This window comes from Lissotriton helveticus, chromosome 9 (assembly GCF_964261635.1).
Source record: "Lissotriton helveticus chromosome 9, aLisHel1.1, whole genome shotgun sequence".
NCBI lineage: Eukaryota > Metazoa > Chordata > Amphibia > Caudata > Salamandridae > Lissotriton > Lissotriton helveticus.
Genome location: NC_136070.1, coordinates 637,205,108 through 637,232,219, shown reverse-complemented (window position 1 = coordinate 637,232,219; position 27,112 = coordinate 637,205,108). Strand labels below are relative to the sequence as shown.

Genomic DNA, 27,112 nt, shown 5'->3' with positions numbered 1-27,112 from the left:
CTTTTCTGGTATGTGTTAAATATAGATACTAACCACCATTTGTAGTTGCCTATGATTTATTTTGAGTCCCAAACATTAAACTCTGACTGGTGTTCAGATTTCAGCTAAACAACATGTACACAGTCTTGGGATAATCTGCACGGTTTTTGAATACCAAAACAAGGGAGAGGGAGCACATTGCCTGGCATGCCAGCCCACAATTTGCTGAAGTGCATTGTGGTTAATGCACTGCTTGACAACACTCACTTCAGTTGAAAGTCTTTAGTTTTCACCATTGTTGGTGAGCCAGTGCTGTGTATCTCTAGACACGTGTTTCAGGATGGCTGTCCTTCTTCAGTAGAGAGTAACACTTTAAATGTGGGTTTGCTGGCAATGCTGCTCATAGTCTTTTCAGGTTTGTATTTCACTCCCAGAGCGCAGATGTATGCCAACGGGATCGACAGCCCCAGGACTCAGCAAGGAGCCAATCAAAGCAGTGGGGTTGGGGGAAGCACACATCCCGCGAGGGCTCTCTTATCTTTGAGGCTCGTTACTGTCAGTGTAAATACCATCAACTTCCCTCGTTATTAATGTCCCAACCGTCTCATCCAGTTCTCCCAAAAATTTGGGAGCGTTTGGATGAAATTCTTGGATTAATTCTCGGAAAATGATATTATAAACATGCCGGCTCATGCCAGAGGATTTTTAGATCATCAATGGCTTTCCTTACCACTGACAATTTCAAAACAGTTGCCCATGTGAACAGCACTTGTTGCAGGGGTGGCTTCTCCACTAGGGCGGAGGAGCGTCACCCCACTGCTTTCTCGCAGTGTGAGAAAGCCAAAACATGAAATGGTAATAACTTTTGGTAATTACCATTTTATGTTTCTTTCCGTATTGCGGGCGGGTGGGCAGAGCTGCCAGGCAGAGCAGGAGTGGTTTGCCCACTCCTGAGTATGCATAACTTGTTTGGTTGGCCCTCCTGGGCCACCCAAAACAGTCATGCGTACTCTGCACTTCTCCATGCAGGCTGCATTGCAGCCTACATGGAGAACACGCAATCCCCTACAGCCCCTGGTTGGGTGGTGTTCTGACCAATCACAATGCTTAACTGGAGCATTGTGATTGACTTAGGGGAGGGGACGAGAAAATAGCATTTTAAATTTTCTCAAATTATAAGGATATACAACATCAATGTTTCAAGCCGAATGTACTCCACTTTTCTGGCCACTTATTTTACATGACTCATGCATGAGTCAGTCTACCTGACGTCTCCTGGCAAATTGTACTCTTGCAAGAACTTCCTCTTTGGTGGTTCATTATCTACAATTTATGCAGCAATATTGTCAATAATGGTGCAAATAAACCACAACTCTACAACTGAAGCTGACATCAACCAGAAAATGTTTGGTAATTACCCCCTTCTCATTTTTTTAAACATATTTTTATTGATTTTTACAACAATACAAATCTTATAGCCAGTGGTTCCTATCGGAAACATAGCATTTATTGCCTGTGTATTATGACCAATCCTTCACCACAGATATGCGTGTTCCAATTCTACGGTTGTAATTCCAACATTGCATTCCATTCTAACGAAATAGGTATCTTTCGCATCCCTCTTTGTTCTTCTCGAGGACCAAACCATGAAAAGAAACATAACAATAACTCTGAAGTTTCCATAATCAAGTGCATTCGCCTTAGGGGGAGTGGCCACCACCCACCTCATATAGCACTGCACACAAAACTCAATGTTCAGTTACATCAGAGCTCCAGCCAGAGCCCCATCCTAGAACCTGTGATATAGACATCAAGACTATCCAGTGATAAAACTGGCATAAGTGCTCACACATCTAACGTAATCAGCATAACTTATATAGATTTATACAATCCATTCCAGCGGCAGAGGAAGAGCACTGTAGTCAACCCAAATAGTCATTGAGAGTCTGTGGAGTGACCAGAGGGGACAGAGCCACACTACTCTCAGAGTCAGACTGGGCATTAGCATCTTCCGAAGAGTCCACAGTTTCTGCCACTGACTGCGTAACATGTGCTGCCAATGCTACTGCTGTCAGTATAGCGTCCCTTTGACTGTCCGAGATCTGCTCCCGCGATGGGTTTCCTCCACTTCCAGGTCCCGTCTGGCGCCTCTTGTCAGTTCTGTCGCGTTGAACGGCTGTTGTCGTTGGCTGTATTGGGAAGAGTACTGTGATGTTGGTGGTGACAGGGTAATTTCTATCCAATCCGCCGCCTCTTCCGGACTGTCAAAGAACAGGGCCTTTTAATCATAGATAGCTCTGAGGCGAGCTGGGAATAACAATGCATATTTCAAGTTATGGCGCCAGAGTTTCTTTTTGACTTCTTGAAACGTTGCTCTCGCCCTCTACACCGCCAGAGTGAAACCTGGATAGAGACAAATTGTTTTGTTCTCAAATGTTATTGGAGCATTCTCTCTGGCTGTGTGCAATATCGTGTCCTGGTCTTTATAGTTCAAGATCCACGCTATAAGCGGCCTAAGTGGTGCCCCAGGAAGGGGGGGGGGTGGCCTAGGTGGAACTCTGAGCACGTTCCACACTGTAATGTTCCGTGAGACCCACCGGTCCACCCGCTCTCGCAGCCATTGTTTGATAAATTGGGTGGGGTTGGATCCTTCGCTCCTCTCCAGTATTCCCAGTATACGTACATTGTTGCGTCTCGATCTCCCTTCCGCATCATTCACCCTTTCCTGTAGTCCTTTCAATTGGCGCTGTAGTAGTTCTATCTGAGAAGAGTGTGTTGTATGCTGGGGTATGAGGTCATCCAGTGCTATTATGTTAGATTTGACTTTGTGCACCAGCTTCGTGTGATCTGCTTTCAGTAAATTAAAACTGGTAGTTAGTGTACCAATTTGAGTTTCAATAGCAGTACGAGAGTCTCGTATTTCCCTTATTTTCAAATCCAGTTTGTCCTTGCTTCGAGTGGGCTCCGTAGGCTCCCTAGGCGAAATCATATCCAGGTCAGGGGTTTGCATCTGGGTATCCTGTACCGTTCCCAGTGGGCCAGGCGGAGGGTCCGCTTGTTTGGCCCTGGGACGCCCCATGAAGCTGAGGATATAGGGTAGGCGGCACCGCCTCGCACACACTACAACACCACTTGTTGGGCGTTAGTTGACAGCCCTCAGTATTCCCACGTCAGGTCACTGCGTGATTTACATCTTCCCATCACAGGGGCTATTTTGTGCACACTGCAGTGTATCAAACTCTATTTCAGTCCAGTCCAACGCACTGATGCCAGCTAGTGTCCGTTTCGTCCTCAACTTGGCCCCACCTCACTATACCAGCACCGCAAAGGCTCTGTGCGTAATCAAGGCAAAGACCGTGTCAGCGTTCAGTTAGTTCTAATACTGGCTCAGCTGGAAATCCTGATCCGAGGCCTGAAAGAAACTTTATCTAACCTGGTCACGAACGAAAAACCCACCCAGCCCCCTACCGCACCGCCTAATAACACCCAACCCTGGCGTGCCAAGGTACTGCCATCCAACGAGCCCCCAGCACCTGTCATGTCCTGGTTATCTGTTTGTCCTCTCCGCACTGCTCTTCTTGTAGTGCACTTCCGATACTTCCACACTCCCGGGTTTTTGCTGACGGTACCTACCTCGTTCTGAGACCATCCCAAAACAGGACAGTCAACCTTACCACCTTCTGTTCTTCTTTCCTCTCGGTACCCTGGGGAAGTCCAGCCACCACACATCTGGAAGAAGACCGGAAGGAAAAAAGGATACCATCCAGCGGGAGGACCCAAAGACACTTCCTTTATGAGCTGTTCTGTGACTCCGCCTAACAATAAAAGACGCCATCAATGAGCCCATACTAAAGCCTCCTCGATTTTTATTCTGACCTTCCCTCTCACAGTCACAAGTTGCCAGCTACAAAGAAATTAGAGACAGGCTTTTAACACAGGGACTGCAGAATTCCATGTACTATTATCAACTACGTTGCATAAGGAAGACCTCAGGGTACCTTCCTAACTCTCCATTTATCAAAGTCGTAGGGGTGTGGATGCCTTGCCCATGCAAAAGTTCAAATACTTCTGTAGCACCTCCACATACATATGAAGAGGCATGGCAGGGCGACATCACATGGTCACAGTTTCTTTTTTTGCTCAAAACATCCACCATGTTCTTGAAAATGTTAACTCTCTCATCAAGACAGTTCATTTGTGGGAGGCATGAAATAGAAAACATGTATATAAAACCAGCCTCTTCCACATGGCCTTAATGTAGGTCAACATGACTTTAGTTTAATTGTTGAAGACTGCATACTCGTGGAAGGCAACCACTGAAAATAGGGCAATTCGAACAACCACAGAGTGCCCCTCACCTCTACTTTTGTTTGCCAAATAAATAAAAGTCATTAAGTTGGGAAATCTCTTAGATTGTTCCTTCTCAAGCATGTGGTTTGATTTCGAATTAAACATTAATATAAGCATTAAAGAGAATCTCAAAGGGTCCTACGTGGTGTATGTGATATACATGGTTAATGGATTACTGATGGCCTTGATTCCTACACCTACTATACATTTTAGCTTCACTCAAAATCAGAACTGTTGAACATTTGTCATTCTCTATCCCCAGGTTTTGATCAATGCCATCTATAATCTCACAGATGACTTTTCAAATATTATCTCTTGCCTGCGTGCAATGAGGAAAGGAGAACTTAACAGCATTGCTACAGGATCCAGTGACAATGGAGTAGATTGCCCAGGGTTGCTATTTGTCACCCAGTCTGCTCAACACGTCCCAAAAACAGTAGGGCATATTTACAAGAAAGTGATGTAGCGCAGCACCGCAAGCCATTTAGCTGTGCCACGCCACTTTCAAAGCACAGGGATGCGTCATATTTACAACAATATGTTGCATCCCTGTGCTTTCACTTGCATGCCGCACATATGGGTGCCATGCACCAACGCAGGCACCCTTGCACCATGGTGCAATGGTGTCTGCGTTTTAGGGTAGATTGTTTTTGTGCAGGAAGGGACACCACATGAGGTGTTTTCTTCTTTCTATGTGTGCTCCAGAATGCAGCACGCATTGAAAGAGGAAAACATGAGGAGACATTTAAGTATTTCTTCTAGCTGTGACTCCCTAAGCATAGGATACTGACGCATTCCCAGGTTTACGAAATATTGTAAATCTGGGAATACGTCAGAATCTGGGTGTTGCGTGGAAACACCCAAAGCAACACCCTGGAGCCCTACACACTTTGATTGATTGTTTTTTTCAGCCTTAATTCTCCAATGTGCCTTCTCCCAGGTAGTCAATAGTTGTTGTTGGGACACAACTATCCTCTGCATGGTAATGGACATGCACCCCAGCCAAGTGCACTGTACTGATGTCTGAATTCCTATTGCTGATTTTGGTGGTTATAGGCAAACACTGATTATGCAGGTGCACCATGATGAACACGTTACTTACCTTCGATAACGCTTTTTCTGGTAGATACAGTATCTGCCTGTGCATTCCTCACCTTGTGAATATCCCCCTTGCATCAGCAACATTCGGAAATTCCTTTCGTAGCCTCGCGCCGACGTGGACTTGGACGTCATAGAGACACGGCATCGCACGCGACTCCGCTGACGTCACCGACGCCTATAATAGGCCCACGCCGGCGTGATGACATCAGTTCTGCCCTTTTTTCCGTGCCTTCGAGGCACACGGACGGACCAATGATAGTAGAAATATACATAGCATACACAGTACACGATAGTCAAAGTAACACACACAGTGCGAAGTCAATGCAAGAAAACATTAGAAATAACACATTTTCCTTTGACCATAAAACAAATATAATACAGATAATCTGGTATAGAAGACTGGACAACGGGGAGGCGGGTGGGTCAGTGAGGAATCCACAGGCAGATACTGTATCTACCAGAAAAAGCGAAAAGCGTTACCGAAGGTAAGTAACTTGTTCTTCTGATAGATACATCTGCCAGTGGATTCCTCACCTTGTGAATAGATTACCACAGCAGTCCCCACTCCCGGAGTAGGGTGTACACTCTCCTAAATCAGAAAATCCTGGAGGACAGAGCGCGCAAAGTGTCCGTCCCTCCTCACCTCAGAGTCCAAGCAGTAATGCTTCGCAAAAGTGTGGAGGTAGGACCAAGTTGCGTCCCTACAAATATCCTCTACAGGAACACCACTAGACAAAGCCGAGGTTGACGACTTAGCTCTTGTAGAATGAGCCCTTGTACCCTCTGGAGGTTCCTTACCAGCCAAAGAGTAGCAGATCTTTATACAGAGGATGATCCATCTTGAAAGAGTTCTTTTATGAACCGCTCTTCCTTTCTTGCAGACAGGAAACCCAATGAAGAGCTTGTCATCCACACGACAGTCTTTAGTTCTGTCCAGGTAAAAAGACACCGCCCTCCTAGTGTCCAGACGGTGTAACCTCTCCTCCTCCTTGGAAGGGTGAGGGGGAGGATAAAAGGTAGGGAGGGTAATGGATTGTCCTAGGTGAAAGGGAGTCACCACCTTAGGGAGAATAGCAGCCCTGGTCCTAAGAACCATTCGATCAGCATGAATGGTCAAGAAAGGGGAGTTGGAACTAAGAGCTTGAAGCTCACTTGCCCTCCTTGCCGAGGTAATTGCAACCAGGAAGACTGTCTTAAAAGTCAAAAGCCTCATAGGACACTTGTGTAGGGGCTCGAAGGGAGCACCCATCAAGTATGTTAAAACAAGATTTAAGTCCCATTGAGGCACAATAAAGGGAGTAGGAGGGAATTTATTAGTGAGACCCTTCAAAAACCTTAAAACTACAGGAGATTTGAAAAGAGAAGGCTGGTCCGGCAAACATAAAAACGCCGACAAAGCCGAGAGATAACCCTTGACTGTAGCAACGGCAAGACCTTGCCGCGCTAAAGAGAGAGCAAACTGGAGAATATCAGACAAATGGGCTTTCAAAGGGTCTACAGACTTCTCTCCACACCAGGTGATAAATCTAGACCACCTATATGAATAGATGGACTTAGTGGAGTCACGTCTAGCTGAAAGAATGACATCCACCACATCTTGTCGGAGAGAAAAAGAGTTCAGGTTGCCCCGTTCAATCTCCAGGCATGAAGGTGTAATGTCTGGAGGTGGGGGTGTAGAACCTGCCCCTCCATCTGAGAGAGGAGGTCTGCCCTGTGAGGGAGACGGAGCAACGGGTGAGAGGAGAGGTGGAGAAGATCCGAGTGCCACACCCTTCTTGGCCAATCCGGGGCGACCAATATGACTTGGGCCGGTCTTGGCGAATCTTCCTCAGAACCCGAGGAATCAAGGGTATGGGAGGAGATGCGTAAAGGAGTTGACTTCCCCAACTCAACTGAAACACATCCCCCAAGGCTCATTGCATCGGATACTGGAGACTGCAGAATGACTGGCAGTGAGCATTCTCGCGAGTGGCAAACAGGTCCACCTGAGGAGTCCCCCACGTCCGAAAGACGTGACGAACCACCTCTGGGTGAAGCCTCCACTCGTGGTCGGCCGAGAACTGCAGACTGAGACTGTCCGCTCGCACGTTTAGAACTCCGGCCAGATGATTTGCCATCAGACAAATCTGGTGGTCCTGAACCCAGGACCAGAGACGCAGAGCCTCTCTGCAGAGACACTGCGACCCCACTCCTCCCTGCTTGTTGATATACCACATCGCGGTCGTGTTGTCCGTCAGGACTTGAACCGACCGACCGCGAAGGGAAGGGAGGAAGGCCTTGAGCGCCAAACGTATCACCCGCAATTCCAGAAGGTTGATATGAAGCAACCTTTCCTCTGGAGACCAAAGACCCTTGACCTCCAGGTCCCCCAGATGAGCACCCCATCCTAGAGGGGAAGCATCCGTTATCACTGTGGCCACCGGAGGAGGCAGTTGAAAAGGCTTCCCCTGAGACAGGTTGCCTTCCACGCCCCACCAAGTCAGATTCTTGTCCTCCAGGTCCCCCAGATGAGCACCCCACCCTAGAGTGGAAGCATCCGTTATCACTGTGGTCACCTTGGTAAAGACTTGAGGCGCAGTAGTAACTCCAAAAGGAAGGGCCGCAAACTGATAGTGTTGCGATCCCACCGTAAAACGGAGATACTTCCTATGCGACTTCAGGATTGGGATGTGAAAGTATGCATCCTGCAAGTCGAGAGACACCATCCAGTCTTCTTCCATCAGCGCTTGAAGAACCTGAGCAAGGGTGAGCATCTTGAATTTCTCTTGTTTTAGGTAGAGATTCAAGACCCTGAAATCCAGGATTGGACGAAGTCTGCCATCCTTCTTGGGAATCAGGAAATACCGGGAGTAGCATCCCTGACCCCTTTCCTGCTCTGGGACCACCTGTATCGCACCCTTTCGTAACAGTGTCAGCACTTCCTCCTGCAGAAGTAACAGATGTTCCTCGGTGCAAAAACCCTGGCAAGGCGGGTAATTGGGAGGGAATTCCCGAAAGGGAAGGGCATACCCATTTTCTACGAGATTGAGAACCCAAAGATCTGATGTAACCGATTCCCAATCCCGTAGAAAATGGGTAAGCCGACCCCCCACCGGACCCACATGATCCTGAATGGCAGATCTAGGGCTGCTTTTCTGTGGCTGGAGGGTTGGAGGAGGAGGAGGAGGAAGAGGCCTGACGTCCACGAGGACGCGCTCTTTGCTTTCCCCTGTAAGATCTTTACATGGAATTTTGCTGCTGCTGTTGTTGTTGCTGCTGCTGACTTTGTCGGTAATTCCGAAAGGAAGAGCGACCAAAACCTCTGAATCTCCTGGCCGAAGAACCCTTGATCTGGAGACCTAAAGATTTAGCAGTGGCCCTACTGTCTTTAAATCTCTCCAGGGCCGTATCAGCCTTCTTGCCAACGAGGCCAGATCCATCAAACTGCAGATCCAGCAAAGCCGCCTGAACATCTGCCGAAAAGTCTGAGGATTTCAGCCAAGCTGATCTTCTAGTGGCAACCGCAGTGCCCATGATACGTGCCACCAAGTCCGCAGTGTCCAGACTACTCTGTATCACCTGGCGTGCCGCAGCCTGTGCATCCGATATCACCTCCTCAAAATCATTCCTGTTGGCATCAGGAATCTTAGGAGCTAAAGTACGCATAGTATCCATAAGGGCATGCACATACCTCCCCATCAGGCAAGTGGCATTTGTTGACTTCAACGCCATACTTGCAGAGGAGAAGGTCTTTTTAGCCACCTGATCCTGTTTCTTTGCCTCTTTATCCCCGGGGACCTGAGGAAAGGCACTCACATTCTTTTTGGAACAGGCTGCTTGAATGACTAGACTCTGTGGTGATGGATGAGACGTCAAAAAAGCAGGGTCTTCAGGTGCAACCCTGTAACTTCTCGCCACACTCTTGGATACTGCAGGAGCTGACAGTGGTTTTTTCCACACTTCCAAAATGGGTTCCTAAACGGCAACAATGGTTCTACCACAGAGCTAGGCGAATGCAAAACTTCTGTAAGAAGATTGGACTTAAACTCCACTGTTGGTAATGTCAATTGCAGAAGATCTGCCGCCTTCCTCATCAATACATGATAAGGCTGGACGTCCTTAGAAGGTGTATCTGAGCCTGATGGCAAATCCCACTCTGGAGAGAAATCCAGGCTACCAGCGTCAGCCAGATCCTCAAAACAGTCCTCCTCCAATTCACCCTCCTCCATATCAGGATGTAACTCTATATACCTTTGCTCTTCCAAAAGGCGTTGTGCTTCCCTTCTGGACTTCTCCTTTTCACGCTTCGCAGCCGGATCCACCAACGGATCCGACGGAGTCGGGATAGACGCCGGTATCGAATCCGATGGCACAGAAGGATGCCCTCGAGGTCGAACTGGAGCGAGCGACGCCGGAACCGGCGTCGACGACCTCGGCGGAGCCGGATATTGCCATGGCGGCGGCGGAGCCGGCATATAGGCATGAATTGAGCAGGAGGATAGGAGTGAGGGACTCCTAAATTGAAGGCCAGAGGACCCATGGGACCCGAAGGTGCGCCAGAGGGGTACCACGTCCTTGAAAAGACGCCATACATAGCGTTCAAAAACGCCAATGGGTCCTGGCCTGGGGCTGGAAAGGGTGGCAGGAAACCCTCAAGCTGGTCTTGCGGAGGGTTCGGATTCAGCTCTTCGGCAGGCGCAGAATCCACATCCACCTGAACCTCTTCCTCATCTCGGGCCGGGGACGGCGCCGGAGACGGATTCGAAGCTGGAGTCGGCGACTGAACCTACGACTCCGAAGGCGAGGCCTCACCTTCATGTTCAGAGACATCCAGCGTAACCACCTTAGAACGAACCTTCTTCGGTGACCTCGACCTCGAGCCCGACTCCTTAACGGAACGACGTTGGGACTCATGCCTCTTCTTCTTATGCTTCCTTCTCGACTTCGAAGCATGGTCTGAAGCGGACCTCGAAGACGACTCCTCTCGAGATCTGGATCCTGACCTCGACCTCGATCTCGACCTTCGAGAACGAGACCTCGAAGATTTTCCTTTCACTTCAAGGGACAGAGGCATATGAATTCAATAGGGAGAGTAAATGACTCTCCGAAAGCGGATTGGTGCTTCTAATTGGCCGACATGAATTGTTGTAGAAAGGGACTGAGGGCCAATTGGGGTGGTAGGGATTTATGTTCGTTGTAGGTTGGATTCTGGGCCAACTAGTTTTGGGATGTCTTGTTGCTCTAATTCCCCAAGGTTGTTTCAAGAAACAGTCCTTGAGTGCTTGGAGTTCTTCTTTGATTTGATTCAATGATACTATGATCTCATCAGGTTTGTCGTTTTGTGCAGGCGGGCGAGTAGAAAGTGGCTGTGTTGTGGGTGTGGATATGGACGCATGCAGTGGAGTCAGGCCTGGTGTGTAATTTGTTGTATGTGAGAGTGAGGATAGGAGGGGTGCAGCAGGTGGGAGTGTGAGTGTTGGGAGACCTGTGGGTGTGGCTACGAGTGAGGAATGGGTCTGTGTTAAGGGTGTGGATGTAGGATCTGGGTGCTGGTCTGGATTGCGGTTTGGGGCCTCTGTATGCAGGGGCGGTGAGGGTGTTGCAGGTGTGAGTGTGTGTGTTAGTTAGTTAGTGTTAGTACATGAAGGATGTAGTGCTGCGCAGTATGTGTATGTTGTGTACATGTGATGGGTGTATGTGTGCCTGTGAATGGCACAATACGGGGATAATGCGGTTCGTGCATGTTACAATCATGTGCGGGTGTATGTGTGCCTGTGAGTGGTACAATACATGGCGGACTCTGGGTTCCATTTTAGGAGACCCACAGCTGCATGGTGAAATATGAGGAGAGGAGGTAGAGGAATCCCCCAAGACAGATTTGCATGTTGCTGCATTCCTGTACACTAAATGGGATACACTAAAGAGAGGGCAAGCACCAGCGCCTGCTTGTTTGCTTGCCAAGACTAGTGTGTCCTGTGAGGAGAGGAGAGCGTTAGAGCTAGCGAAGTTCAGTGGGGAATCCTGTGGAGTGGATTTCTTTAGCGAGGTGTGAGGATTCAGCTGCTGCACCACTTTCGACAGGAAAGCAGCTTTGATTCCCAACACCAATTTGTCAGGATAAAAGGTGGTGAAGAGTGGCGAGATCTGAGAAATTACAACCACCTTAGTTGTCTGGCTGAGGTAATTGCCACTAAAAATACTGTCTTTAAAGTCAACATTGTAAAAGAACAACTGCGCTCGGCAAGGGAACGTGTGAACTGCCAGACCTGGATCACTTAGACTGTAAGAGGTACATGTAGTTGTTGTCCGCGCACCAAGCAACGAAGTTGATCTAATTTCCAGAGTAAGAGTACTAAGTGGAGTTATGACACACAGGTAGTATGATGTCTACCCTCCGGTAGCAGTTGAAAGGAGTTCAGATGTCCCTGCTAAATCTCCAGGCATGAAAGTGAAGGCCTTTGCAGATTGAGGTGCAGAACCATCTCTCTTGACTGGGAGAGAAGGTCCAATCTGACTGGCAGTTTGAGTGGGGATAAAAGGAGAAGCGCTGAAGGTTTACTTACCACACCCACATTGGCCAATCCAGAACGATGAGATTAGTTGGGCCCTGTCTTAGTGCATCTTTAGTAGAACTCGAGGAATCACAAGCAATGAGGGGAAACGCTTTGTGCAGCTGAAAGTTCCACCTCAACTAAAACCTCCCAAGGATTACCTCAAAGGATCTGGAGGGCATAGAACTGCAGGCATTGAGCATTTTCCAAATAGGCAAAAAAGTCCACTCCAGGAGTGCCTCACTGCGTGAAAATGCACTGGACTACCTTCAGCAGGAGACGCCACTCATGATAGGGAACATAACACCGGCTCAGGCTGTCGGCTCTGACATCCAGAGAACCCAGTAGCAGATTTGCTGTTAAGCTGCAGATCTCTTGTCGGTGTGCCCAAGAACAAAGTCTCCACGCTTTTCAGGCAAAGGAGGAGAGAACCTCCTCTTCCTTGCTTGTTGATATATCACATCACTGTTGTGTTGTACATCAAGATCTCGACAGATCGAACTTGGGTGAAGGAGGAGAAGGCCTTGAGCACCATCCAAATTGCCTGCAGTTCCAACAGGCTTATGTAGAGAATCTGTTTATCCGGAGACCAGAGGCCGCTGATCGCCAGATTCTCCAGATGAGGTGGAAGCATCGGTTATTACTGCAGCCAAGGCTGGAGGGGAAACGAAGGCCAGTCTGCAATTGAGGTTTGCCTCATTCTCCTTCCAAGCCATTTCAGTAGTAGCGTTGGGGGAGAATAGGTCTCCCTGTATTGTAGCCACTGTTTGTGGAGGCACTATCGCAGGGCCCTCATGTGGCAATGTGTATGCGTGACTAGGAGAATACAGGAAGCCATAAGAGCCAAGAGTTGAAGGACCTTCAGAACTGGGACTTTTGTGCCGTGTTGGAAAGAGGGAACCATTTCACGAATGTCGGCATTGCTCAGAGGTGGAGGAGAGGTGCAGAGTAGAGTAATGTCTAGTTCTGCCTCTATGAACTGGAGTTGTTGGGTTGGATTTAGTCTTGTTGATCAAAAAATTCAGGTCAAACAGTAGGGATATCGTTGACTGCAGATGGAAAGATACCATCTCTGGCGATCAGGTTTTGATTAGCCAGTTATCTGGGTATGGGAAAATCGGTATGCCTGGCCTTCTTACATGTGCTGTACCACTGCCATAACCTTTGTGAAAACTCAAGTTGCCAAAGTAAACCCAAATTGGAGAACTTCAAATTCGTAGTAAGTAGAACCCACTGTGAAACACAAATACCTCCGATGTGACTGCCTGATCAGGATGTGGAAGTATGCATCCTGCAGGTCTAGTGACACCATCCAGCCTCCAGAACTAGCAGTACTTGAACTTTTCCATTTTGAGTACCATGATAACTTCTCTGAAATACAGGATCAGGTGCAAACTGCTGGAAGTAACGGAGTAGCATCCTTGACCCCATTCCTGCTTTGGCACTAACTCCACAGATCCTTTCTGTAGGAGTACTGCCACCTCTTGCTGAAGTATGGCAAGATGGTACACAGGGGGGTTTACGAAGTGGAGCTTGAAAAAGGGAAAGGTTTAACCTCTTTCTACAATTTAGAGGACCTACTTCTCCAGAGTAGGAACTTTCCATGTTGGGTGTAAGGAGGACACTCACCTCCCCAGTGGGGAAACAAACTAGGCCTGCTTTCCTGCTGGTGCAGGGGAGGAGGAGAAAGAGGAGACTTGCTAGGTGGATCCATGTCCCTTTCTTTTGGCTCTGGCTCTGCCACTGTTTGCCCAGAAGAATTTGCTGGTGCTGATGGGATAGGGATCTGGGAAGGCTGTTATTGGCAAAAGGCAAATCCTCTCAAGAAGCCATGAAAATGTCAAAATCGGGAATAATACGTCATAAGAAGGGGCATTTGAAGTTCTAGGGAGCGACCTGTAGCGTTCCTGGCCTTGAACTTTTACAATGCTGAATACACCTCATCTCTAAACAGGCGTGCCTCCTCAACTAGACTATGCATGGTGAAAGGATGTATGACTGGCATTTTGGCATGTATGTTTTTTCCTGAATAAGTCTTTTGATTTAAATTGCTTGCAGTGGCTTAAAGGCTTAAAGAACATGCTTTCACAAGATCATTTAGTTTTACCATTTTTATATGGGGTCTGTTGTCAAGCTGATGCTTGCTTCGCATCTACATTTCCTTGCTTGCAAGGTAGCTTTTTTGATGGGTAACACATCAGCCGGAAGAGTAAGTGAACTTTAATCTCTTTCTAACTGGACCTCCCCTTCATTAGTAATCAAAATGACATGTTGTTCCTCATTTGAAACCATCTACCAAAAGTGATGTAGGGAGTAGCATCCAGGGGGTGGGGCGGTGGGGGGTTGCACCCCTCAATAAATGCCTTCTTGGCTTGCCAGTCGAGTATGTGGGCCCTGAACAGAGTCTACTGTGCCTGTGTTGGTATTTTTCATCATTCTGATTTCACTTAGAGGTTTTAATTTGTTTATTTTTTGGATCTGAAACTTAAATATATATAGTGACCATCAAGTCAAGTTAAGATTATTATGTTTGATTAATTAAAACCATTGCATATACAAAACATATAAAATGCTTAATAGAACAGGTTAAAATTTGTTAAAAAGTCCTTAATTTTAATTAGAGTGGATATGATTGAGTGGACCCACAGGAGAATGTCCCTTGTTTCAGTTGCTTCTTGCTATCAGCTGTATGTGTTGCTATATGCAGGAGCTTCTCCACTGTATTAAGGAGTTTTGTGAAGTGGCAGATCAGTTGTGTAGAATCCGATTCAAAGCAGGTGAGCACCGCCTGTCTGCAGGTACGTATCCCTGCTTGATAGAAGAAAGGACAAAGTAGTAAATGTCTACCTTTTCCCATGCTTGGGCACATGCAGATAATATGGACGAGATCTTCCAGTCCTTTATTGCATAGACAGCGGTTGTTGTCACCGGGCAACCTCTTTCAAGGTGGAAGGTGTGGCAGAATTGGCATTGAGCCTAGCTGATACCTGTAAGTATTTCTCTTTCAGCGTGGTGTTAAATCCTGCTCTCAAATATGATTGTGGTTTAGCTACGACATAGTCATTGAGTACAAGCCAGCTGGGAGTCCTTTTTGTAAGTGCAGCATTATTTTCTACGATTGACAGTGCTTTGATCGATTTACAGACCACTTTCTTAAAACTGGTATGTGTCGCAGATTATTCCCATTCAATTTCCAGCCCTAGCTGTTTTAGGGAGCCTCTGAGGTATACCGCAGCAGGCATTGTTCCTTTTTGTTTCAGGTTGGCCTAGAGGTGCCAGTTCAGTGTGTTTTCCTCTGCTGTTCTGATTTTCTGCCAGCATGGAGCCCAAACTCTAACCTTATTTGTGCAGGAGAGGTGTATTTTGGGATGCAGAAGATCGCTCTGTATGTTCAGGTAGTTCGTCTTTCCACAGTAATTGCGTTTCTTCCTCGCATTGCCTCACTCCCATATGTTATTGTAGGGATGAGCTTGATTTGAATGACCTCGAGTAGGGGTGTCAGTAAAGGCCCACAGAGTGATTTCTTTAGGGACTTCATGGCAAAGGTCATGGTGTTTAATTTCCGTTGTAGTGCTTCTTTCTCAGGTGTGAAAGAGCCTTTGTTGTCAAGCAGAACTCCTAGATATTTATATTCCTATGTCATTTCTAGTCATTGTGTATCCATGAGCCATTGGAATGTTTTCTTCTTTAAAAAGTTTATTGCCATTGTTTTTGTCTTCCCTAAGTTTATTCTCAGTGCATTTTTTTTAGAGTATTCTTGTGTTACGTTTAATGGATGTTGTAAACCGATTGGTGTTCGCTTACTAACACTAGGACATCGACGCATAAGAGGATGAAAATAGTCGTCTTGCCAAGCTTTGGGGCGTGCGAGTTGCTTTTGTCCAGGCTTGCAGACAGGTCTGCCATAAAGACCGGCCAGGACGCACCCTTTTTTCAGACCTTTGGTGGTTGGGATTCGCCTTGATAGACGTGACCCTGCCCCGAATTTTATATATTTCACCCATGTGTCTGTGTGTAGTAGTTCAAGTTATTTAGGAGTGCCGGTGGACTGCTCCATTTTTTCAGCTTCCGCCATAGTTTTGCTCGATCAATATGGTCAAAGGGGGAGCTGTAGTCGATAAAACATAGAATTAGCAGTTGCCTAGTTTGTTTTACGCTGTCAATCAGTAGGGTTAGGGCTATAATGTTGGTGAGTGTTCCCATGTTTTTGCAAAAGCCAGTCTGGTTTAGTGGGATGATGGATGCGGAGGAGGCCCAACGTTTCAATTCTTCCAGGATTAGTCCTGCATAGTATTCACGTTGTTGTCGATCAGGGCAACAAGACAATAGTTTTTCACATTGCCCTTGTCCCCCTGCATATGAATTGGTGAAATTAGCAAGCCTTTCCATGGATCTTTGTTTGATCCTCTAGCCATAATCTGATTGAATACTGGTTCCAGAGTTATGTTGTTCTCTGTTTTCAGGTGTTGCTTTACCTGCCTCCGTGGTGTTTTTACTGTTTCTTGCGCCTTGAGACCCTTACGGGTGAGTAGTCGCGCTTTAACAAACTCCTGATTGATTGATGTTTGTATTTTGTCTCCTGACATAGGTTGAAGCTCTGACCCTTGTTCGTTTCTCTCTATAGTGACCGGTTTACCAAATAGTAATACGTCAGCACCCATGTAAGTATTTCCCGAATCAATGCATATGTACTACTTTTTGAAATCCACATACATCGGCAGTAGTAGGCTTGGAAAGCTGCAGTTGTTTCAGGTTTCCAGGCAGACTACTAATCAAACACCCAAAGGGTAATAGGACCAATGTTTGCAAATCGTCTAACCACTGGCAATCACTTGGGATAGCATTCAAAATTATTGTTTTTCCCCCCACTGTGCTACTCTAGAAAGAGGGTCTGAAATAGAGTTTGGTGGAAAAGAGTAAAGGCAGATACACTGGTAGAGGACTTTACATCAGGCACCTGCTTTTACTCCACCCACAAAAATTTGAGATGTCCGCTGGTCCCTAGGATATCTCCTTGCATTGGTAGGAACTGCTATCATGTCTGTGTAGGAAAAGTTTGATGGACAGCTCCGCCAAACGATGAAGTTTTTTATTTTTCAAAAACAAACTCCTACAGCGGGAGTGTGTTTTTGAAAAATAAAAAAGTAATGACTGTCACTCCATGGAAATTATCTTCCATGGTGGGGGGGGGGGGGGTCGTTTTTCTGTTTCTTTACTGTCCCTCTAGCAGTAAACGAAATAAAAATAAAAAAATAAAAAAATCCATCTTTCCACTAAATAGGGCATGTTAGAAATGGGGTCTTCTGGTTGGCTAAAGTATGCATGCACAACAAGAACCTGTTCACATGGTGAATCTAATGCTCAAATCCCTTCCAATCCATTATGGTTTCTCAAAAAATCTATTGGACCAGCGGTTAATCATATACCGTCTGTACTGATGGGATCTGGGTCACCATTTTTTTAAATTAAAAATTGGATGTTGCGTTAGTTCTGACTGATGTCTCCCACGGTCAAAACCATGTGATAAGACCAAGCTCAAGTGAGCAAAGAGAAAATAGAAAAATGTAGGAATGAAAAAAGTTTGGGAGGGGGTTGGCAGTGCCTCACGGGAGTAACACCATGGGAGTCAGCAGGAAGGTACTCGCTTGCTTCCTCAGGTTCTCATCATCAGCGACCACCAACCCATAACAAAACTGTGATTAGGTGAATGAAAGAAATGTGGACAAGGTGCTAGGGAGTGGTATTGAATACTGCCTGTACACCAGACAGTTTATCTCAGTGTGCGGCAGAGCCAACCCAAAAATTGGGACTGCGGGGTCCAAACCATAGCTCCGCCTGTCCCAGTTAAAACTGAGCTAGATCACACTGGCTGTTTTAATTTTATTTGATGCTGTGTGTCTGCTCATTTAAAAGCCGACATGTTTCATTGCCAGGGAAAAACTCACAGCAATTTCTTCAGGGCGTGGGTCAATCACTCCACCCTGCACCAATACTTGTCTGTTTTAGTGTTCCGGGCAATTGCCCCACATGGGCATACCTGTACCCTTATGGACATGTGAGTGTGTGCGTGTTCACTGTCTCACTGGCTCTCGCAGTCACTGCCACCGTCGAACTCTGAATCTTCCTGCTATTCCACTTACCAGATTGTTTGCTGTCCTGTTGGTCTAGGCTGCCATTTGTGGGGGACTTCAGCAGCTCTTGCGGACGCTGCCGCTTTCACTGCCAGTACCGCCATCACCGCGCAACAGAGAGGAACTACACAGCCCAGACAGAGGTCCTCAGTGGCGCAGGTACAGTGCGCGTCACTGTGCAGCGCCTGGAGGCGCTTAAAATCGAAGGGGGCCCCACGCAGCGCGGGACGTAGGTCGGGCCCGTCCGCGCCGTTCGTAGCCAGGAGGAGGAAGGGCGGGGCAACCCCCTTTTCAACGTCGTATCGGTGCTCCCAAGGACTTGGTTAGTGACTTTGGAATTTTATCTGGTGACTTTATTTTATACTCATAAAGTTTGGATATATTCTTACGTTTCTATTGGGCAGCCTTTGTTTTAGGGGAACTCAGAGTTAAATTTGTTGCATGATATTTATTTCCTGTGGCTTTACTTTCTTAAGGCAAGATTAGGACATTATTTTAGTGCTGTAATTATGGGGAGGCGTAAGATCCAGTCAAATCAGGACCGGGTTTAGGTAATGTAAAAGCAACTGTAACTACCATGGATGCCTTCCTGTCTAGAGCTGCTACTTTGATAGACAAGGAGATTGACATGGTACATAGACGCCTATCTAGATCACCTACTAGTGGCCTTTTATCTCTTTTGGATGGGGCTAATAATCAGTCAAAAAATTGTTCCGATGAGGTTGGAAGCACCATACTTACACAGGGGGTGGGTAGTGACATTCAAGATATGGTTGTGCTCTCCCCTGTTTTGGAGTCTCAACAGGATGTCCTAGCTATGCCCTTGTCTCCTGCTGTTAATGTGGCAAATAGGCAGGGGGTTGTCCCTGCAGCTCTTAGTAGAAAGGGTGGGGAAGGAAGGGCAACCTCTACTACTCATATTGAGGCTACCGGCGACATTAATCTGCCGCATCAATTGGGGGGTGCATGCTCATCAAACGGTAGTACGAAGAGAAAAGGCAAAGCAATGGGCAGTCAAGCCAAAAAGAGTAAATCCAATGCACTGTTAATACCAGCACCAGAAATCAGGGCATCATCGTCAGCAGTTTCTGCTGCGACTGATCTCCCTTTGATGGAAGTGTTTAAATCCACACTATGCAGTATATTGGAAGATAAACTCCGCCCAATTATGATTAAATTACATAACATTGAGCAAAATGTAGCAGATCAGCACAATATTATACAAACCGTTCAAAATCGAAGTTGTGCTGTGTCAGCCCCTTCTTCTTTAACCCCTTCGATGCTCATGACGGAACAGTTCCGTCATGAGCATCGGTTGAGCTGTGCTCATGACGGAACCGTTCCGTCATGAGCCCATAGGCTCATTAGAACCTTCAGCACAGCGCGAAAATTCGCGCCGCGCTGAAGGGATTAAATAAAGAACTGTCGAAGGTACACATAGAGGGGATGTCTGGAGCCCCTTGCCCTCGAACTAATTGTGCTCCTGCTGTTACAGATATGAGTCTTAGCTGTTCAGAAGGGTTGAATGACAAGGCTCCTGATTGTTTGATAACGGATGGAGCTCAGGCAACAAAGCAACACGGTGCAGCTCTTAGTGTTGTGGGCATGTCGCAGGGGTACACTAATGATGTACAGCAGAACTTACCTGTAATTGATCTACCGCTGCAATCAACACCGTTGGTGGCTATTCTAAGGAATGTGCCGTCTCTTCCAATGGGCTCAAAGGAGGACTTTTTTCAGCTTAAAAATAAGGTTACTCATTGGCTGTCCTGTAACATTGATGCTGGCCCTGCGATTGCACGCAATATTATTATGGTTCGTTGAGTTGCTTGTCTGGGAAGCTCTAGGAAAACAAGGGAGGTGGACTGTATTGTTGTGAATTTTAATAACCCATTGCCCGCAGAGAGAATTTTCTGGGAGGTAAATGCTAGTTCAGCAAAAAGGGGCCAAGGCATTCAGATACTGCCCTAGGGATATTTTTATAAGGAGATGAACCAAAGGCAGACTCATTTGAATTTAGCACGCCATACCTGGCCTCAAGAGTTGGTAGAGCCGACTAGGACCGGTTCATTTAACCCTTGGGTAGAAAGGTATAATCTACGGAGGGATTGTTATTTCTCTTCTATTGCACAGGGGCCAAATAGATTCGCAGTTCTGTCAGAGTTGAATGACTGCGATTGACTGAGTAACAGCTCAGAGCTTTTAGAATCAACAGTCCAGATGCCTGCATCTGTTGACCCTATTCCTCCCGATGCAGGTTATCCAGACCAAACGCTACTAGAGATACTTATAGCAGAGTCATCAGAGGCTTTAATTGGTGCAGGGCCAATAGCTCAGGAGCAGCGAGAAATATGAATCCCCGTGCTATTGGAGGATTTACCTATTGTACTTTCTGTGGACCAACCCAAGATAGAGGACTATAATGTTCTATCTTGGAATATTGCTGGGTTGGCAGAGAAAATTGTAGACCCACTATGGGTGCAGTTCATCAGGCACTTCTCCGTGATTTGTCTTCAGGAGACTTGGATGGTGAACTGTAACCTATTTTTGGAGGGGTATAAAGCTTTTTTTGTCCCTGCATCCCCAGCAACTAGTGGAAGAGCCAGGGGTGGTTTGGTTATTTTTACATCCTTGTCCCTGAAATGTAGGATTAAGGATATCTCCTCTGCCCATAGCGATTTTCAAGCGATTGTTTTAAGGCGAGGAAATTCCAGTATATGTCTGATTAATTTCTATAATGCAGTGTACAGACAGGGGGTTTGTAAGATAATCCAGCTGAACAGCTTTGTCAAACAGTATTGTGGCCCTTTTAGAAACAGCCTTATGATAGCAGGCGATTTTAATGTTCACCCGTGTGGGGACCCTGAATCCACTAGTATGGGTGATAGGGGTTGTGCAAGGATCCAGGGTCTTCACTTCGAGCATTCGCCACAGGGAGAAATACTTAACTATCTGCTTAATGAATATGATCTATTTTCTTCCATGCGTTTTGTAGCAACATCCAGTAAACAGATGGTTCCGTCTTTTAAAGGTCGCAGTGGTGGATCTTTTCAGTCCCTTTTATTGGGATTTACAATATTAGAGAGTGCCTTCAGCGACCATAATCCTGTGTTGCGTGCATTTGGGGGGAAGCATATTAATAAGGCAGGACAGGGTGGTAGAACCAGGTACGCTGAAGCTTACTGATGGTAGGCGTCGCCTTAAATGGGCCCAAGTAACCCCATCCCTTTTTCAAGAAAAGGTTCATGAATCTTGTGCGGTAGAACTTATTTATTGTGTGGAACCTGACTCTACTGCCAAGGGTATTCTTAATGCTTTTAAAGGGATTGTTTCCAAGTTGGGGGCATTGTTATGAGTATATATAAAACTAAACTTCACAGTGGGTCAAAGGGGAAACAAATATATTTAAAAACCTAGTTGCATCCTATCCCCCAATCCATTTATACCAAAACATACATGGATACTACTGGTCTATTAACATGTGGCTAAGAATGGTGATGCAGTGGTGCAACGTGTGTTATCAAAGTTGAATGTGTTGTTTCGCAGATGGAAATAAAACCCATCAGCCCACCCAATGGCGGAGCATCATCATCTGGGATTTTATATGAAAAACTGGTATCTGCTAGGTATCTCACTTGTTGGTATCGTGAGAACAAACCTAGTATAGATCCACCAGTGATGAAAAGCCAGAGGAAGTAGTATGGTGGTGCTGATTTTTTTTTTGCAGTGCTTAAATTGTGATATTAAATCATAAATGTGAAACTAAAATTTACTATTATGATGCAAAAACAAATTTTATTATGGGGTCATCATGATGTCAAGACTAAAAACAGCGTGTGGATAGTATGGAAAATAGTAACTATCATCTGGTGAAAAAAGGGGTCGACATGTTTCAGCCATGCAAGGTCGAAAAGTAGACCTGTGGCTTTCTTCAGGACCGAATAGACAACACTACTGCAAAAAATGTGAATAAATTAACAAAAATTCATCCTACCATGTATCGAATTCCAAGGGGTAGGAGAGTTGTCTCTAGGAATAGATTTCTTTCCTGAAAAGATAAACATGTATATACATATATACAAACACAGACAGTACGTTAAAACACTACAAAGACATATAATAGCCACAGTAAATTTACTGTAAATTTTAATCAATTGAACTCACCCAAAATTGCTTGGGGAAAAGCCTCACCTCTCCTGGCACTCGCTCAGGTAATGAGGCCCGCTCTATGAAAATGAAAATAAATGGTATGGAGCACATATTATCCCTCCATCATTTATCATCTTAACATATTGCCTTGGTGCTGTGATTTGTGGAAAAGAAAGCAGTCTGTAGCAGACCCTGTGACGTCCGGTGAAGACTCTGTAATCATACGAATATATAATCAATGAACCAAACAGATTGTACTTGGCTCGGTTTTGCTTAGAGTGCCATTAGTGAAACTCTATGAAGAGAACGTGAATATTTACTTGTATGGCAAACATAAGTACAAGGACAAGACATATAATGGAAATGCCTTCATAATTTCAAAGTGAACTGGTCACCAAGTGCAAGAAGCTGTCAGTGATGCACCCGGTGAACAGAAAAACCCTCTTGTGAAGGTCGACTCGACGAGAGCCCAAAGCGCCCCAGATGTATGGACCGGCGTGACAAAAATGGTGGTGGTCGGAAAGCCAAAAAAAGCCAGAAGAGTCCATTGTTGTGCAGCGTGGCCCTACCTGTCCGTCGGTACCCAAGGCTTAATCCTAAACTGAGGGGGAGGTACCCTACGAGACAGGAAGGCTTCCTTTTATATCCTGTGTTCGTGCCAATATCTGAGGGCATGCGGACCAGAAAGGAAACTGTCGGCAAAACCGGAAACTAAAGGAGTTTCCTCTCAGTGCACAAGGTGATTGGTTGAATAATGAAAGGTGAACAATGCCGTAATGCTGGATAAAGCATCGGACCAGACAGAGACACGTATATGTGAATTTCGTGGCCAATCACACGCTCCTTGAAATAAAGAGAGTTTCCTGTTAGCGCGCAAAGTTGCAAAGTGTCGGTCCGGGGGAGAGCTGGATCAGAGACTAACTCTGATCCTCTTCTATTGGTTGTGTACGTATGCCTCTATTAGCCAATCCCGATTAGTTTATGTACGGGAAAGGCCACCATAGTTACTATAGTTACTAGGACTGGTGAAGCGCCGCAATAGAACTGAACAATGCCGGACACACAGGTATCTCTTAACCGAAACCGCGATCAATGCATGACCATACTGTGCGGCTCCTATAGGCAAGGCAGAATATGTCCAAGCAATTTCAGATCCCATTGATGTATTTAGAATGGACACGCATGCGCACTCGAAAATTACACAAAGTTACGTGGAGGGTAAAACCAGTAGTCTCCATTGTATTTCTCCCGCGCGTCTCTTTGTTTGCATGTATGGTTATTAAATCTCTATGAAGAAAGGATAATTAATTGAGTGTCATGTCACTCGGGGTGTATAGCCCCTAACACTGGGGGGGAGTTAGGGGAAAGAAATCTACTCCTAGAGACAACTCTCCTACCCCTTGGAATTCGATACATGGTAGGATGAATTTTTGTTAATTTATTCACATTGTTTTGCAGTAGTGTTGTCTATTCGGTCCTGAAGAAAGCCACAGGTCTACTTTTCGACCTTGCATGGCTGAAACATGTCGACCCCTTTTTTCACCAGATGATAGTTACTATTTTCCATACTATCCACACTCTGTTTTTAGTCTTGACATCATGATGACCCCATAATAAAATTTGTTTTTGGCATCATAATAGTCAATTTTAGTTTCACATTTCTGATTTAATATCACAATTTAAGCACTGCAAAAAAAAATTCAGCACCACCATACTACTTCCTCTGGCTTTTCATCACTGGTGGATCTATACTAGGTTTGTTCTCACGATACCAACAAGTGAGATACCTAGCAGATACCAGTTTTTCATATAAAATCCCAGATGATGATGCTCCGCCATTGGGTGGGCTGATGGGTTTTATTTCCATCTGCGAAACAACACATTCAACTTTGATAACACACGTTGCACCACTGCATCACCATTCTTAGCCACATGTTAATAGACCAGTAGTATCCATGTATGTTTTGGTATAAATGGATTGGGGGATAGGATGCAACTAGGTTTTTAAATATATTTGTTTCCCCTTTAGTGAAACTCTATGAAGAGAACGTGAATATTTACTTGTATGGCAAACATAAGTACAAGGACAAGACATATAATGGAAATGCCTTCATAATTTCAAAGTGAACTGGTCACCAAGTGCAAGAAGCTGTCAGTGATGCACCCGGTGAACAGAAAAACCCTCTTGTGAAGGTCGACTCGACGAGAGCCCAAAGCGCCCCAGATGTATGGACCGGCGTGACAAAAATGGTGGTGGTCGGAAAGCCAAAAAAAGCCAGAAGAGTCCATTGTTGTGCAGCGTGGCCCTACCTGTCCGTCGGTACCCAAGGCTTAATCCTAAACTGAGGGGGAGGTACCCTACGAGACAGGAAGGCTTCCTTTTATATCCTGTGTTCGTGCCAATATCTGAGGGCATGCGGACCAGAAAGGAAACTGTCGGCAAAACCGGAAACTAAAGGAGTTTCCTCTCAGTGCACAAGGTGATTGGTTGAATAATGAAAGGTGAACAATGCCGTAATGCTGTATAAAGCATCGGACCAGACAGAGACACGTATATGTGAATTTCGTGGCCAATCACACGCTCCTTGAAATAAAGAGAGTTTCCTGTTAGCGCGCAAAGTTGCAAAGTGTCGGTCCGGGGGAGAGCTGGATCAGAGACTAACTCTGATCCTCTTCTATTGGTTGTGTACGTATGCCTCTATTAGCCAATCCCGATTAGTTTATGTACGGGAAAGGCCACCATAGTTACTATAGTTACTAGGACTGGTGAAGCGCCGCAATAGAACTGAACAATGCCGGACACACAGGTATCTCTTAACCGAAACCGCGATCAATGCATGACCATACTGTGCGGCTCCTATAGGCAAGGCAGAATATGTCCAAGCAATTTCAGATCCCATTGATGTATTTAGAATGGACACGCATGCGCACTCGAAAATTACACGAAGTTACGTGGAGGGTAAAACCAGTAGTCTCCATCGTATTTCTCCCGCGCGTCTCTTTGTTTGCATGTATGGTTATTAAATCTCTATGAAGAAAGGATAATTAATTGAGTGTCATGTCACTCGGGGTGTATAGCCCCTAACACTGGGGGGGAGTTAGGGGAAAGAAATCTACTCCTAGAGACAACTCTCCTACCCCTTGGAATTCGATACATGGTAGGATGAATTTTTGTTAATTTATTCACATTGTTTTGCAGTAGTGTTGTCTATTCGGTCCTGAAGAAAGCCACAGGTCTACTTTTCGACCTTGCATGGCTGAAACATGTCGACCCCTTTTTTCACAAGATGATAGTTACTATTTTCCATACTATCCACACTCTGTTTTTAGTCTTGACATCATGATGACCCCATAATAAAATTTGTTTTTGGCATCATAATAGTCAATTTTAGTTTCACATTTATGATTTAATATCACAATTTAAGCACTGCAAAAAAAAATTCAGCACCACCATACTACTTCCTTTGGCTTTTCATCACTGGTGGATCTATACTAGGTTTGTTCTCACGATACCAACAAGTGAGATACCTAGCAGATACCAGTTTTTCATATAAAATCCCAGATGATGATGCTCCGACATTGGGTGGGCTGATGGGTTTTCTTTCCATCTGCGAAACAACACATTCAACTTTGATTAACACACGTTGCACCACTGCATCACCTTTCTTAGGCATTGTTATCAGTCCTGGCACAAAGAAGGTTGGTCGACGATCCTAAGTGGTTTAATCCATTATGCTCCAAATCTGCTAGAGAATTAAAGGCCGCTCTGAAAGCAAATCTTAGGAATCAATCTCAGATTCGTATTCTCCGAACTAACTATAAAAAGAAACTGGCTAATCGTAAAACGGAATTGAAGGAGGCCACTTGGCGGGAACGTTTAGACTCTTCCACATTATGTAGCAGCTCTAGATTTTGAAGCATTGTTAATAGACCTCTCTTTGAAAGGGACAGAGCCGAGGATTTGCGCACTAATATAACAGAAGAGAAATGGGTGTCTCACTTCAGCTGTATTTTTAAATTTGCCTCAACCTTACCCTGGTTGCAACAGAGAATTCAGAAAAAATTACGTGGTTGTATTCACTCAAAGAGAAGTGGAGGAAGGTATTGCCAGTCTTTTGTGTGATAAGGCACCTGGCCCGGACGGTATTCCACCTGACCTTTTTAAATCTAATCCCTTCTCTCTGGGCATCGATTCTGGGGGCTGTGTTTAATGCCGCGGCGAAGGAAGGGTGTCCAGAGTTATGGGCTATCTCCACAATAGGACCTGTTTTTAAAAAGGGTGATCGTACCAGCACTATGAATTATAGACCAATTTCCCTTATCGACTCTGTGGTTAAGGTAGTCGATTTAAATAGATTGGCGGCCTGGACGGAAGAAAATAGGATTCTTTCTGATATTCAGTATGGGTTCCGCCCAGGTCACTCTACTCTGGCACAATGCCTTAACCTCTATTTGATCCTCGGAAAGTACACTGTGGCCCGCCAGGGGACAATCTATATGGATCTTTCCTCCGCTTTTGACTGTGTCAATCGGGGGAAGATGTGGCAGTCCATGAGGGCCATGGGGGTGGAGGCAAATTTGGTGGACTTTCTGATGGATTTGCATAGAGACACTAAGGCAAACATCAGATTTGCTCAGGACCTGAGGGTCTCTAGGGACTTTAGCACAGAAAGGGGTGTACAGCAGGGATGCATCCTAGCCCTGTTTTTTTTAAATCTTTATATCAATGATTTAGATAAGACCTTGATAGAAACGGGGGCTGACTTCCCATTTGTGGGACGCAGGGGACTGCCCGTCTTGCTTTATGCAGACGAAGCAGTTCTCCTGGCCCGCACCCCAAAAAGCTTACAGACTTTGCTCAACACCTTTCGT

The 27,112-nt window shown here is 45.8% G+C and overlaps 1 protein-coding gene across 6 annotated transcripts in view; it reads right to left on the bottom strand.

The window, feature by feature from the left end:
- LOC144782893 (uncharacterized) overlaps positions 1-27,112 on the bottom strand; it is an 853,036-nt gene that overhangs the window by 251,587 nt on the left and 574,337 nt on the right. The gene's annotated exons all lie outside the window — the stretch shown is intronic.